Source organism: Oncorhynchus gorbuscha, linkage group LG02 (genome assembly GCF_021184085.1).
Source record: "Oncorhynchus gorbuscha isolate QuinsamMale2020 ecotype Even-year linkage group LG02, OgorEven_v1.0, whole genome shotgun sequence".
NCBI lineage: Eukaryota > Metazoa > Chordata > Actinopteri > Salmoniformes > Salmonidae > Oncorhynchus > Oncorhynchus gorbuscha.
In genome coordinates this window covers 24,195,717-24,213,205 of record NC_060174.1, presented here as the reverse complement: position 1 = coordinate 24,213,205, position 17,489 = coordinate 24,195,717, and the positions used below count along the sequence as shown (strand labels likewise).

Genomic DNA, 17,489 nt, shown 5'->3' with positions numbered 1-17,489 from the left:
CAATGCTACCTTATATAATGTTACTTACCCTACATTATTCATCTCATATGCATACGTATATACTGTACTCTACATCATCGACTGCATCCTTATGTAATACATGTATCACTAGCCACTTTAACTATGCCACTTTGTTTACTTTGTCTACATACTCATCTCATATGTATATACTGTACTCGATACCATCTACTGTATGCTGCTCTGTACCATCACTCATTCATATATCCTTATGTACATATTCTTTATCCCCTTACACTGTGTATAAGACAGTAGTTTTGGAATTGTTAGTTAGATTACTTGTTGGTTATCACTGCATTGTCAGAACTAGAAGCACAAGCATTTCGCTACACTCGCATTAACATCTGCTAACCATGTGTATGTGACAAATAACATTTGATTTGATTTGATTGGTGAAAATATAGGTGGAAGAATATTTTGGCAGAATATAATCTTAAAATGCAAATGTGTATATTATTTACAATATGCATGATCAATAAGGTTTATTTTTTTTCACTTCAGGTGCCTTATCCAATAAAAGAATGCACAGGCATTATTTATTTAAGAACAAATCATAGGATAAAGTGGTAAAGCTACAACAACTCTGCCACGTTGACCCTCAATCTGGTTGTGTGTTTAGACCCTTTCTGTACGCCATGTCACCCACGACTGCGTGGTCATTCACGACTCCAACACCATCATTAAGTTTGCTACCGACAGCGATGCCTACAGGGAGGAGGTCAGTAACCTGGCAGTGTACCTGTTTGGGGTGCCTGTTTGGGGACTTAAGGATTGTTTGGGGTACCTTTGGGTACCTGTTTGGGGTACTTTGGGATACCTGGGAGGAAGTCAGTGACCTGGCTTAGGGTCGTTTAGGGTACTTTGGGGTACCTGTTTTGGGTTACTTCTGGGTACCTGTTTGGGGTTGTCTGTGATGATTGCTAGGACCCTTAGCCAGACTAGTTTTTCTCCAATAGCTTCATTGAGTCAGACCTGAGAACCTCTTTATTGTCTACTTATCAGGGAAACAGAGATCCAGATGAGATTAGATTTATTTTACCTTTATTTAAAACTAGGCAAGTCAGTTAAGAACAAATTCTTATTTTCAATGAGAGGCTAGGAACAGTGGATTAACTGCCTGTTCAGGGGCAGAACGACAGATTTGTACCTTGTCAGCTCGCAGGTTTGAACTTGCAACCTTCTGGTTACTAGTCCACCACTCTAACCACTAGGTTACCCTGCTGCTGAAGTTGATGTAATGAGTTATAACATCAGTATGAGTTCAATACAGTATGAAACACACAATTCATATCTGGATCAAGCTACAGGATGAAAAAAGGGAGAAGAAATCGACCTATCCAAAGAGCTGTATAAACATTGCCCAAAGCTCAGATCCAAACCCATTTCAGACATCCCAGAAAACACCATTCTGATTGAGTTCATCAGTCATGTATCACTCCATTGTGTAGCCTACACCTAGTGGACGAAATGACTGGAAATCATCAGAAGCTCAATACATATGGATCATTCATTTACTAAAACACATCACCACCAAAGTTAGTTCCCCAAATGTCACTGCTGACAGTGGTAACATTTGTGTTTTGAGAATGATGTGGGAGTCAAGCCTATCATTTATGTGATATCAGCCATTATATTCACCTAATGGACCTTGACCAGGCTATCTGACCAATGGGGTGTGATAGATGTGAGCGTTATGATGGACTCGTCGACTACGAGGAGAGACATACTGAGAATCAGAGAGAAGATGGTGAAAATGCCAAGGTCAAGACAGATCTATAACAGTGTACAGAGAATGTATCGGAAACAGAGGCAACATTCAATTTAACATTCAAAGCTCAACATCAATATTGTGGATTAATTTACCAGTACATGCCTTCATTTGTTTCATAATTGTGCATATTTCAAACCAAATTGGATCAAATTGAAGTTTCAATCAGATACAGGCTACAATAATCATGTTGACAAAAACAAACAATCGTGACTCCTACGGTATCTTTCCACCCACATTAACACAATAAGTTATTTGCTCCTATGGAATCATCCTCTGTATTTACAGTTATTTCAGATGACTTGGCAAATAAACAAGAAACAAATTCAACTCTGAGCTTAAAAACTTTAGCCATACCAGTGTTGTTTATACTCAAGCTGCTCTTATCACAGGACTCTCTCAGCTCACAAACGACTCCATGACATGTCATAAAATGAAATGACCCTTTCTCACCATGACACTGGTGACAGTCATTTATCTTAGGAGTTAACACAAGGCTTCTTTCAATTAAGCAGCAAGCAATTATTCATGTCCTACACGCAATATTATAATCAATATATTATAATTATTATATTATATTAACATATTATATTAACATGTGTCGCTATTATTATCAGCCCTAAATTGAATAAAAACACCATATTGAGTTAAGTTAGCCAACTACTATACTACTAGAGGTGATCTGCAGTGCAATTGAGTTGCATAGTGTTAAATGGGGCTTAATTATCAAACATTAGTTGTCTATTATGTTACAATATGTGTATGAATGTGTATACAAGAAAACCAAAACAGCTTAATATACTATGGTCCTATAAGAGATAACAGAAAAGCACTAAATTGCAAAAGGACAGGTCCCTGGCTGATGTGTTAGCAGAGTGGTAGAGGGATTACAAACTGATTCGTAGAAGATGCATATTGTATGTTGAAAACATGGATGATCATTTAGTGCATCTAGCAACGTTATTAGATGACTCACAGTACATCATAATATTGGCATACTGCACTGAGGAACAACTGAGAAGTTCCATTATTTGTCCCAGGCTGACAATGTATAGAGGACTAGTGTACTGTATCTCAAATCTATACTAAACCCCTGATAGGTGAGACTGGGGGCAATTGTAACAGGGTCAATGAGAATGGGCAAGACCAAAGATATAAGTGCCTTTGAACGGGGTATGGTAGTAAGTGCCAGGCTCACCGGTTTGTGCCAAGAACTGCAACACTGCTGGGTTTTCCACATAACAGTTTACTGTATCAAGAATGGTACACCTCTCAAAGGACATCCAGCCAACTTTACACAATTGTGGGAAGCATTGGAGTCAACATGGGCCAGCATCCCTGCGGAACGCTTTTGACACCTTATAGAGTCCATGCCCAAACGAATTGAGGCTGTTCCAAGGGCAAAAGGGTGGGGTGCAACTCAATATTAGGAAGGTACTCTTAATATTTTGTACACTCATGATTGACATGTGTCACTATTATTATCATCTAATGCTAGGCACATGAGGTTTTGTAACGCAGTGTTAAAATGACCCTGAGCCAAACATCCAAATTATGAAAAAAAAGTTTAAATTATACATGAATATATGTATTTTCTTTTGCTGTGGTGTGCCAAAGAAGTTGCAAACAGATATAATTTGGTCACCATCAGATTACTCAAATGTTTTGAGGGGAACCGAATATACAATGTCTTACCTACTTAGAAATAATTATATTTCTTGGAAAATCATGATATACTGTATGTCTATGATGATATGATAATTCATAAACATTCATGATTTTAAGTGAATTTGAGTTCAGTGAATTTATTTGGTTTATTTTCAGGTGTTACATTTGACCTCAGCTACTGTGACAATAGTCTCTGGAATGGGGGCAAATGTAACATCTGGAATTATTTGGATTAAAAATCAATATTGTGATCAGACTATCTTCCTCACAGACCTTTAAATGGTATGAATGATTATTATGTAAAAACATTGACTGGCCTAGTTGAAGTGGTCTCTGAGCAATGGAATGAAATACTTATTTTAATTTTTTCTTCTTTAATTAAAAAAACAATTCTTACAATTGCCTACAGTCTCCCCTACCTGGAAACTTGTCGCTATTTTAAGTGGGTTACATTTAGTAAAGCTATATGTAAGCATATGCACACGACAGACTGTGTGTTTTCGTTGCGAGAGTGAGGTTAACTTCTGACAATGTATCTTCCACCATTTCTCTGACTGTTGCCATGTTACTATGGCACATAGAACAAGTAGTCACATTATGCTGATGATTACAGAACAATACAATTGGCCTCAGTCCGGCTCAGGAGTAATGTGATAACATCTTAGATAAGTACCTGGCTTGCCAGCTATATAATACTAGCAAGTAAAAATAGCTGCCTCCTCCTTTCTGTTGGTTGTTATGCAAGCTGGCTAGTAATGCTTTTGTCGCTAACGTTAGCTAGCAACCTAACATTACAGCAGAGTCACGTAGAGACTCGACAGCTGGAATGCGAACAAACTCCATCTGCCTGGCTAGTAATGCAATGACTGCTCTATCTACGTGGTTAGCCACTCATGCAGTAGTGATGTAAATGCTGTCAAATACTCCCACGTTTCTCATCTGACAGCCTGTTTTCAGCTACATTTCCATCAGTTATCCTACTAAATTCGGTGGTCAGTGGATAAAGTATCTATGACTTGAAAAAATGTGTCTGAAAATGAACTCGTCACGAGTTGTTGCTCATGTGTAATAATAGCTAACTAGCTGGCTCATGTAGCCATGAACTCCCGAACGTCTAGATGCATCTAGCTAGTTATCGTCGTAACAAACGTGGACACAATCTTTTCATGCCACTTTCCAGGAAGATGGCACAGCAAAGATGGATAACTGACTGATGCTGGCACTAAGATTGTACTTAACAAACCGTATAGAGCCATAAGCAAACAGGAAAATGCACATCCATAGGCGGTGCTCCTAGTGGCCAGTGATTTTAATGCAGGGAAACTGAAATCTGTCTTACCTCATTTTTACCAGCATGTCACCTGTGCAACTAGAGTTGAAAAAAACTCCAGACCACCTTTACTCCACACACCCGGACGCTTATAAGAAATACCACTATGCCCTCTGACGAACCATCAAACAGGCAAAGCATCAATACAGGACAAAGATTGAATCCTACTACACCGGCTTTGACGCTCGTAAACTATTACGGACTACTGTGACGCAAGCCTACCAGACGGGCTAAATGCCTTTTATGCTCGCTTCGAGGCAAGCAACACTGAGGCATGCATGAGAGTACCAACTGTTACGGACAACTGCGTGATCACACTCTCTGTAGGTCAACATTCACAATGCTGTGGGATTGACGGATTACCAGGATGTGTACTCAGAGCATGCACGGACTAACTGGCAAGTGTCTTCACTGACATTTTCAACCTGTCCCTGACTGAGTCTGTAATACCCTTCAGGGGTACGTGCTCAGTCCCCGCCTATACTCCCTGTTCCCTCATGACTGCATGGCCAGGCACAACTGGCAATGATGAGACAGCCTATAGGGAGGAGGTCAGAGTCCTGGCCGTGTCGTGCCAGGAGGTCCGAGAACGCCCCCATTCTTGTCAACGGGGCTGCAGTGGAGCAGGTTGAGAGCTTCAAGTTCCACATCACCAATAAACTATCATGGTCCAAACACACAAAGACAGTCGTGAAGAGGGCACGACAAAGCCTATTCCCCCTCAGGAGACTGAAATGATTTGGCATGGGTCCTCAAAATGTTCTACAGTTGCACCATCAAGAGCATCCTGACCTGTTGCATCCCTACCTGGTATGGAAACTACTCGGCCTCTGACCGCAAGGCACTACAGACCGCATGGCAAGTGGTACCAGAGCGCTAAGTCTAGGTCCAAAAGGCTTCTAAACAGCTTCTACCCCAAAAACATAATACTTCTGAACAGCTAATCAAATGGCTACCCAGACTATTTGCATTGCCCCCCACACCCCCTCCTTTATGCTGCTGCTACTCTCTGTTTATTATCTATGCATAGTCACTTTAATTCTAAATACATATACATATTACTTCAATTACCTTGACTAACCTGTGCCCTCGCACATTAACTTTGTACCAGTACCCCCTGTATATAGCCTCGCTATGGTTATTTTACTGCTGTTCTTTCGTTATTAGTTATTTTTCTTTTTTTACTTATCTATTTTTTACTTAATACTTATCTTTCTTAAAACTGCATTGTTGGTTAAGGGCACATAAGTAAGCATTTCACTGTAATGTTATATTCAAGGCATGTGACAAATACAATTTGATTTGATTTGATTACAGGCAACATCCACAACTGAGATAAAGGCTAGAGCTACCCCTTTCAAGGAGTGACACTAATCCGGACTCTAAGAAATCCCACTATGACCTCCAAAGAGCCATCAAAAACAGTCAATGCAGGACTAAGATCGAATCCTATTACGAATCCTGACGCTCATAAGATGTGGCAGGGCATGCAAAATAGCACAGATTACAAAGGGAAACCCAGCTGTGAGTTGCCCAATGACGAGAGCCTACCAGACGATCTAAATTTAATCTATGCTCGCTTTGAGGCAAGCAACACTGAACCATGCATGACAGCACCAGCTGTTCTGGGTGACTGTGTGATCTCGCTCTCCTTAACTGATGTAAGTAAGACCTTTAAACAGGTTAACATTCACAAGGCAGCGGGGCCAGACAGATTACCAGGACACGTACTCAGAGCACTGACCAGCTGGCAAGGGTCTTCACTGAGATTTTCAACGTCTCCCTGACCCAGTCTGTAATACCTACATGTTTCAAGCAGACCACCATAGTCCCTGTGCCCAAGAATGGCAAGTTAACCTGCCTAAATGACTATCGTCCCGTAGCACTCACATCTGTAGCCATGAAAAGCTTTGAAAGGCTGGTCATGGCCCACATCAACAACATTATCCCAGATACAATGGACCCACTACAATTTGTAAACCACTCCAACAGATCACGCAACCTCTTTTGCACCCCACATTGCTCTCTGCCAAAAGGAACACCTACATGAGAATGCAGTTCATTGACTATAGCTCAGCATTTAACACCATAGTGCCCTCTAAGCTCATCACTAAGCCCAGGATCCTGGAACTGAACACCTCCCTCTGCAACTGTATCCTGGATGTCCTGATGGATGCCCCCCAGGTGGTGAAGGTAAGCAACGACATATCCACGACACTAACCCTCAAAACAGGTGCCACTCAGGGGGTTGTGCTTAGCCCCTTCCTGTACTCCTTGTTCACCAATGACTGCGTGGCCTCGCACGACTCCAACACAATCATTAAGTTTGCTGACGACACAACAGTGGTTGGCCTGATCACCGACGACGATGAGACAGCCTATATGGACTCAGTCAGTGACCTGGCAATGTGGTGCCAGAAAAACAAGGGCATTGGCCCTTAGATCCTCAAAACGTTCTACAGCTGCACCATTGAGAGCATCTTGACTGGATACATCACCGCTTGGAATGGCAACTGCTTGGCATCCAACTGCAAGGCGCCTCTGAGGGTAATGCATATGGCCCAGCAAATCAGTGAGACTGCCATCCAGGCTGTGCAGAGCAAGGCCCTAAAAATTGTAAAAGACTCCAGTCACCTGAGTCATAGACTGTTCTCTATGCTACCACACACCAAGTCCCCGAACAGCTTCCCTAACCTTCACCCTTTCCCTAACCTTAACCTCAGTCGACTAACTTGCTATGTTAATTCTACTAACCTGGTACGAAAAAGTCAATTCGTTATCAAAGTGGCATGGAAAGAGTGTTTCCCGTTATGAACTACCACTTCGCATAGGCTAGCTGAGCTGTTTAATTCAAAAACGACTCAGATGACTCAAATCCTGTAGCTAATTTGTCTTCAGAAAGTTTTCATACCCCTTCACATATTCCACATTCTGTTGTGCTACAGCCTGAATTCAAAATATATTAAAAGGATTGGACATTTAAAAACAAAATGTTTTGCCTAAAATGGCATACCCAAATCTAATTGCCTGTAGTTCAGGACCTGAAGCAAGGATTTGCATATTCTTGATACCATTTGAAAGGAAACACTTTGAAGTTTGTGGAAATGTGAAATTAATGTAGGAGAATATAACACATTAGATCTGACAAAAGATCATACAAACAAAAAAAATTGTGTGTGCAAAGTTTCAGACGGATCCAGTGAATAATTACATTACTGCACAATATTCTTTATCAAGTCTGCCAGGAGTTTGCATAAATACGCAGAATTGGTCAATTTATACATTTTCAAGTACATAACTATAGAGAACATACAAAAATGCTATGGTAATACAATATTAAAGTGTACACACTCCTAGGAATGTCATAGATGATGGACCATTAGCTTATATACTAACTTTCACACATCTAGATGGACAGACAGGGTGGGTGTGGAGCCAGAGACAGCAGTGGGTGCAAACCGTAGACCCCAGTTCCAACAATTGAGCATAAAAATGGATTTTATCAAATAAAACTATGCTACATTTTATCTCTGGGACCCTCAAGATGACAAATCAGAGAAAGAGTACTGAATTTAAGTACATTATTTACCTCAAGAGGTGAATGAATCAAACCACTTCCGTGATAAATGCTTTTTTGTTGTTGTGCACTCTCCTCAAACAATAGCATGGTGTTTTCTCACTGTAATAGCTACAGTTAATTGGACACTGCAGTTAGATTATCAAGAATGTATGCTTTCCGCCCATATAAGACATGTCTTTGTCCTGGAAAGATGGCTGTTGTATACAACTGTAACAGCGTTCTTCGCTTGTAGAAAGAGAGTCGGACCGAAATGCAGCGTGGTTGTTACTCATGATCTTTAATGAAGGAAAACGGAACGATACATGAAATAACTATTACAAAATACAAAACAACAAACGGAATGTGAAACCTAATTACAGCCTATCTGGTGAAACTACACAGAGACAGGAACAATCACCCATGAAATACAAAGCGAAACCAGGCTACCTAAATACGGTTCACAATCAGAGACAACGAGAATCACCTGACTCTGATTGAGAACCGCCTCAGGCAGCCAAGCCCATACAACACCCCTACTCAGCCGCAATCCCAATAATACAAAAACCCCAATACGAAATACAACAACATAAACCCATGTCACACCCTGGCCTACACCAAATAATTAAAGAAAACACAAAATACTAAGACCAAGGCGTGACAACAACGTCATTCTAGTTACATAAGTGCACGTTAGCAACAACCATCCCGGTTTAGGGACACCGATCCCGTAAAGGTTAAAGAGATTTTTTTCTTGAACCCATCTGCACACAACACCCCAGAATGTCAAAGTGAAAACATGTTTTTAGACAGAATATCTCATTTACATAAGTATTCACACCACTGACTTGTTACTGAAAACATATTTCCATTTTGATACTTTGGGGTATTGTGTGTAAATCAGTGACACAAAATCTCTATTTTTTAATTCAGGCTGTAACAACAAAATGTGGAAAAAAAATCACGGGCTGTTGTGAATACTTTCTGAAGGCTTTAACGGTTGTCGTCTGGAGAAAAAGAGGAGGACCAATGCGCAGCGTGGTAAGTGTCCATTATTTTAATAAAACAACTGAACACTGAACAAAACAACAAAAATGACCAGTCCTGTAAGGTGACGAAAAACACTAAACAGAAAATAATCACCCACAACTAAAATGGGTAAACAGGCTACCTAAGTATGATTCTTAATCAGAGACAACGATCGACAGCTGCCTCTGATTGAGAACCATACCAGGCCAAACACAGAAATACAACATAGAAAAAAGAACATAGACCACCCACCCCAACTCACGCCCTGACCAAAGTAACACAAAGACAAAATAAAGGAACTAAGGTCAGAATGTGACAAAGGCAATTTAGCTAGCTAGTCCACCTATGTGACAAACAATATTATTCTTGTGCGGGAATATTAGATTAGCCTGTTTTATTTTAAGATAACCTTAATTGAAGTTTGTGCTTACTACTGGTTACAGATCTTTTTATTTTTTATATTTTTTATTTCACCTTTATTTAACCAGGTAGGCTAGTTAAGAACAAGTTCTCATTTGCAACTGCGACCTGGCCAAGATAAAGCATAGCAGTGTGGACAGACAACACAGAGTTACACATGGAGTAAACCGAGAGAGAGCAGTTCAGCGTATTGTTATTTTGTAAAATGGCACTCATTCAGTGAGTGACCAGGCTACTGCAGATGATAGGAAATTGTCAAAGGCTTGGAACCCATTTCAGCCTATCAAATTGGAGATTTTTCTAGATTATAACAACAACTCCACCAAAATACCATGATGTGTGTGAGATAGAAAAATTACGTATTTAACTGATCAATTTTATATTAATGGTTAACAATTAATATGTATCTAATAGTAAGACATTCCTGTCCTGCTAGTGTCTGTGTTTTCATGGGCTTCACTCTAGTTCACTGCAGATAATCTGGGCGTATGATCACTTGAGATGGCTTTAGCTGACAAATGAGTTAAAGACTGCATTACATAGCCAAAAATGTGTTTTACTAGAGATAGCTTAGGAGTAGAACAATACCTCATTGTCTCAAAATCATCCTTGCATCTGGGAAACTAAGCCAGGGTGGGGTTAAGACAACAACCCACGTGCAGATAACAACAGGATGAACCCAGAGTGGCTTATGATGCTCCTTGGTCTGCATGAGGAGGGTTGAACCAACCATGACTGAGCATTATTAGTGTCAACTATATATAGTACTCTGCATTTGTGTAAAGGTTAGGTTACTCGGTCCAACACTCAAGGGTGTGGGGTCGAACAGCCTCATTATTGCAACAATTCATCAATATTAAATAAAGATTATTGTTTGAAGAAATGACCAAGTCTCTCTCAGTACTGAATTTCCATGACATGTGTTAATGTCATAATTCCACTGTCCTGCAGCTCAGGCAGGCATTTCGTCTACACAATTTTCCCAACCTATTATTTGGTCTGCAACAGCAGGTACCCAATCAAGGGTTACATTCTTTCTCCCCTTGAGGTTTCTACTATGAGCACTAATACTGCAGATCTGAAAAGGCATTCCTGTGCCTCTACAGTCAGCCAAATGGTGGCAGGCTGGCTGTGGGGAGGGCACGGCAGCTCTCTTCCCTAAATATTAATCAGCAGGAACTGGAAGGACAGAGGAAAGATGGGTGAAACATGATGGAGGTGGAGGGTGGGGAGGATGGAGAGAGGCTAGGGAGAGGCTGGTGGGGCTGGCAATGGTGGAGAGGCTTGGGAGGGAGGGGAGGTGGGGGGCAGGGAAGGCTGAGAAGGGGACAATGCTCCCCTCCCCGATAGCACGGCCCTGGTTGTGTGCCATACTTGGATCAGCTTGTCCCTCTCTACCCAGCGTCACCCCACACATCCATCACTCAGCCTCTTTCTCATTTATATAGCATCATCATTAAGGAATTAGCCTCAACCTATTAATAATGACCACAAGGCCATGAGGAAAATCCAGACATAAACACACTGTCCTTCAGAGGGATTACATGTCTAACCTCAAAGTCCTCTCACTCACCTTCTATCTGGCCCATTAGTTTGACTTGGGTTCAAAGGAATGTATGAGTATTATTGAATTTCTCCTCTGACTCCAGCAGTGCACGTATCATGGGGTGAGTCTATCACCTTGCATTTTCCACATCACAACTCCAGCTCTGTCAGGAGCTGCTGTCTGTGTTATATCTTATGAGTTCTCTCTCACACACACACACACACACACACACACACACACACACACACACACACACACACACACACACACACACACACACACACACACACACACACACACACACACACACACACACACACACACACACACACACACACACACACACACACACACACACACACACACACACACAGGTAACGCGCACACACACACACAAAGGCTCAACAGGACATGGCTTCGTAAACTCACGCAGCTGTTGCAGGTCCTTACAGCTTTTGAAGGAGGGGCAGGCGGTGATAGTGAGCGCTACCAGCCAGTGTGTTACACAGACTCTGCTGCCTGAAGAACACCTTGCGAGGGTCCACTGACCGCTGCAGCACCTGCAGTTGACTCTGAAACACAGTAATAAGCACTGGCCTGTAAACTACCTCCCATAATGCACAGAGCATAATTGCTGACTCAAATACAACATACACCCAAACGCCCATACACACACATAATAACCACATGCTCTGGAAGGAGAATGTCAAGACTATCTCAAGGTTGGTGTGGGTGTATGCACGCACGCACACACACGCATGCATGCACACACACACACACATACACACACACACACACACACCATATCTACACTCATAGTGTAGTCGAGGTTTAAAAAAGGCTTTTTAAAGTTTGTTTTTTCCACTTTAAAATGTCAGAGTTGATCTGCCCTAACAAAAAATGTCCATTAAATATAATACACTTAATAATTCTAATTTCCTGTTGCTGCAGGATTATATTCCTGCTGTAGCAAACTGGCTGAAATTAAGATCCTACATCTGTACCTGCAGTGCAGAGTAGATGTTGGGGTAGTAATAGGCCAGGTAGCAAATGTCGTCGTTGTGTTTGAAGTTTACGGTAAAGGTCAAGGTGTAGAAGGAAGAGCTCTTCTGGCCTCGGCTTGGCAGAAGTTGTTTCGGCATGGACAAAACTCAAATGACATGTAATTTAAAAAACTAAACTTACAGAATGTTACGCTATACAGTGTACCAAACATTAAGAACATCCTTTCTAATTTCTGTACAGCACTTTGAGATATCAGCTGATGTACGAAGGGCTATATAAATAAATTTGATTTGATTTGATTAATATTGAGTTGCACCCCCTTTCACCCTCAGAACAGCCTCAATTCATCAGGACATGGACTCTACAAGGTGTCGAAAGCATTCCACAGGGAAGTCTTCAACTTCAGGAGGCTGAAGAAATTTGGCTTGTCACCAAATACACTCACAAACTTTTACAGATGCACAATCGAGAGCATCCTGTTGGGCTGTATCACCGCCTGGTATGGCAACCTGCTCCGCCCACAACCGTAAGGCTCTCCAGAGGGTAGTGAGGTCTGCACAATGCATCGCCGGGGGAAAACTACCTGCCCTCCAGGACACCTACACCACCCGATGTCACAGGAAGGCCAAAAAGATCATCAAGGACAACAACCACCCAAGCCACTGCCTGTTCATCCCGCTATATCATCCAGAAGGCGAGGTAATTACCGGTACATCAAAGATGGGAACAAGAGACTGAAAAACAGCTTCTCTCTCAAGTCCATCAGACTGTTAACATACTGAGTCAAATCAAATACATGTATCACTAGTCACTTTAAACAATGCCACTTTATATAATGTTTACATACCCTACATTACTCATCTCATATGTATATACAGTATTCTATACCATCTACTATCTTACCTATGCCGTTCGGCCATCGCTCATCCATATATTTATATGTACATATTCTTATTAATTCCTTTGTTGTCGTGAAATTGTTAGATGACTTGTTATATCTTACTGCATGGTCGGAACTAGGAGCACAAGCATTTTGCTACACTCGCATTAACATCTGCTAAACATGTGTATGTGACCAATAAAATTGTATTTGATTTGATTGTCATTGAGTGGCCCAGCCAGACCGGACTTGAACCCAATTGAACATCTCCGGAGAGACCTGAAAATAGCTGTGCAGTAACGCTCCCCATCCAACCTGACAGCACTTGAGAAGATATGCAGAGGAATGGGAGAAACTCCCCAAATACAGGTGTGACAAGTTTGTAGTGTCAAACCCAAGGAGACTTGAAGCTGTAATCGCTGCCAAAGGTGCATCAACAAAGTACTTATTAAAGGTTCCCAATACTTGTGTAAATGTGATATTTCAGTTTTTTTATATATATACATTTGCAAACATTTCAAAAAACCTGTTTTTGCTTTGTAATTAAGGGGTATTGTGTGTAGATTGATGAGGGGGAAAAAAACTATTTCATTCATTTTAGAATAAGGCTCTAATGTAACAAAATATGGAAAAAAGACAAGGGGTCTGTATACTTTACGAATGCACTGCTTATAGTGGAGTCTTATGTAAGGATATTAATATTGTGTCGGCACTGGCGACGCTTGTATTCCTATTCCTACCAGTAAAAGTTCACTTGAACAATAAAGCAATTATAATCTGCTTGCAATGGATATCACTAAATAATGGTTTGTTCACGCACCAAATGACATGTCACAGCTCACTCTTCCAATCATCATTAAAAAGGATCTGCAGTCTATGTGAGTGTTTGTAAATGAATGTCCTCCCGGCACTCACCTGTAGTAGCAGATCTCAGTCGCAGTTCTGACCCAGTTGAGTCGTACCTCCAGAGCCTCTCTGGCAGTGTACAGCACCGGCTGCATCCCTGGGGGACAGACAGATAGGTGTACTGTACTGTAGCTTACAGATGCTTATCTATACCCTTTATGTCACAAATCTAATGAACAGATTGATGCCACAACATAAACCACAATGAACGTTGTACCGTTAGGTGGGAGCATACAGTTTACTAGAGTGTACAAAATAAGTCAAGATCTTTAGAAAGTATACTCAATAGGGGACTTTAAAATGCCATTGTACATTTTTCCTAGGATATAGACCCAATTTCACATTTACGGCAAGTGTCATTGTGGCCAGGCTCACCGCTGAGCTTTAGAACTGGGGAAGGTGAGGTTCTGAATGAAGGAGAGCCCTGCGTGGGGGATGGAGCAGCACAGTGAGGGGGACTGAGGGGGGAGCCACACAGAGAGGGAGGCTTTAAGGGGCAGCTACTGAGGGAACCCAACCCTAAAATATCTATTTTGACAATCATCTACCTCAGTGCTTATCCAGGGATGAGGTCTTTATCCTGGCTATTCCTGCTTACCGTAGTTGAACTGGCTGTTGGCTTTCTCACAGTTGATGATGTTGAAGCGATAGGGCACGTTGGCCGCCATACCTCGAAATAGAACCACTTGTGGTGCTGGGAGCAGTTGGCGTCCGCATTCAGGATCATATCATACTTGTGACTGAGGAGGAGGCAGGCGGTTGAAGTCAGAGATTACAGTTGAATCCCAAATGGCACCATATCCCCTGTATAGTGCACTATAATTTTGACAAGAGCCTGTCAAAAGTAGTGCTCTAAAAAGGGAATGTGGTGCAATTTGGGACACAGTCTACATTATGAAGAAAGAAGTCCCTCTCTGGTGTATTCTGACTGCTCTACAGTGTAGCCGTTTTACAAAGAATTGCTGTATTATTTAATGACATTCCAGTCCCGGTATAGACTAAACCTTTAATTTGATCTGAAATATGTCAATGGGACACCTTCCTTACAGAACCAAAAGGAGAGGTTAGTGCAACGCTGTTTCCAATGCAGCGTCAATGAGCCCCGAGGTGGATGGACTGCCTGTAGTGAGATCTCAGCAAGGAAGCAGTAAGGAGCTGGAACCAAGTGAAAAACTGTACCTGCGGACGTGAATGGCTTTGCGCTGGTTCCCGCACTCAAACTTGGAGAAGAAGCTCAGGGAGTTGGAGTGAACAAGAGAGCACAGGGAGCTGGGGGTGGGGGAGGTTAATTAATATAGAGTACCTTGACTACATCAACAAGTATAGATGGCTAGGAGAGTAATGGTCATTTTGATATTTATGCTTTGGTGTAGCTGCTCTTACAGTATCCATGCTATTCATCTGACGTCCTCTATTTCCACTGCATTCAACTAACACATCAATAGATGAGTCTGGAGCAGCAGAGCCTAGAAATATCTCCTTCAATTTCCTTTCTTCAGACATACCCCCACCAAAGTGCATTGCTATTTCAACATTTGGTCAGTAACAAGAAGAGTATTTCACTGCCTGGTAGCAGATGTTTTAAGCAGCTATGGTAGACACCTATTAATAATCCACAGGAGGATACGGCCATATGATAACTGCTTGTGTGGAATCAGTCAGAGAGTGGCTGACTAGTCAGCACTTACCTGGGGTCCTCCAGATCAAACACAACTTCATTAATAATGTCCTCAGGGTGGAGGAGACGCTGGATGTCCTCAAACAACTTTCTGTTAGAGACAGTACAGTACATATCCAATGAGGATTTTATTTATTTATTTCACCTTTATTTAACCAGCTAGTTGAGAAAAAGTTCTCATTTACAACTGCGTCCTGACCAAGATAAAACAAAGCAGTGCGACACAAACAATAACACAGAGTTACACATATAATAAACAAACATACAGTCAATAATACAATAGAAAAAGTATATATACAATGTGTTCAAATGAGGTAGGACAAGGGAGGTAAGGCAATAAATAGGCCATAGTGGCAAAATAATTACAGTATAGCAATTAAACACTGGAGTGATAGATGTACAGAAGATGAGTGTGCAAGTAGAGATACTGGGGTGCAAAGGAGCAAAATAAATAACAGTATGGGGATGAGGTAGTTGGATGGGCTATTTACAGATGAGCTATGTACAGGTGCAGTGATCTGTGAGCTGCTCTGACAGCTGGTTCTTAAAGCTAGTGAGGGAGATATGATTCTCCAGTTTCAGTGATTTTTGCAGTTCGTTCCAGTCACTGGCAGCAGAGAACTGGAAGGAAAGGAGGAATTAGCTTTGGGGGTGACCAGTGAAATATACCTGCTGGAGCGCGTGCTATGGGTTGTTGCTGCTATGTTGACCAGTGAGTGATTATCCAATGAAGGTAATCTAGTATAATATAGTTACACTACTGTACACTTCAATAACACAGCATTCAGCATTAATCTAGTTTATTAATTATGGTTCTGTAATTATTTTAATAAATACTGTGCATAGAATATATTCTTAGATTTGCTGGTACTGGCCATATAGTACAGCATTATGTAATCTAAAGCATGTTATGACTCATTACAAACAAGTACATTTGAGTTCTGTAATATTATAGCGAATGGCTGACTTCATAAACCCTGGTCAGCCTAAACCCTGCATGTTAACTTATATGGCAATTCGACTGGACACTTCTAGATTTCCCCTAACTAAATATAAACAGAGGGATACATCCAACACCTGCAGACCTAGTTTTTCTGTGTAGCAGTTTGGTGTGTCAGCACAGCAACGGGCCCTGATATTTCCTCCTCTCTCTCAGTAGGAGAGAGACTGTGGTGCAGACACTGCTCTATCTCTACCCCTCTCCTATAACTATTCCATTGCCAAGGTCCCTCACATCTCCCCAACTTCAGAAGAGAGGCGCCAGCCACAGAGGAGCACTGCATCAGACAGCCATTCCTTTCCTCCTCTCTGTGAATACAGGATTACAAGATGGGCTGGAGAAATGTCTCCACTGCAACCACACAGCCCTCCTCATCCCCTCCTTCATCCCTGTGCAGTGTGCACTCTAAAGAAATCCACCAGAGGACAATAATAACGTCTGGGAGATCCACCAGGAGGCTAGGGGTACACATGCTGGATGGAGCCTGGGGGTGTGGCTATTTGATCAGGCCATGCCTGTGAGGACCACTGCCCTTCATCTACCCCACCAGGTCTTGAGGGGAGAGAACAGCCAGCAACCATCCCACTGAGTGAGAGAGAGTCAGAGGGTGGCTGAAAACACTTTCTCACGCTCTCTAAGAAAACAGGGCCCAGCAGACCAGACACCGTCCAAATGACATGAGTCT

General features: G+C 41.8%; 1 pseudogene; it reads right to left on the bottom strand.

Annotated features, from left to right (window-relative positions):
- The window catches only part of LOC123989774, an 83,441-nt pseudogene extending 66,165 nt beyond the window's left edge, over positions 1–17,276 (bottom strand).
- Between the last annotated feature and the right edge of the window lie 213 nt (positions 17,277–17,489).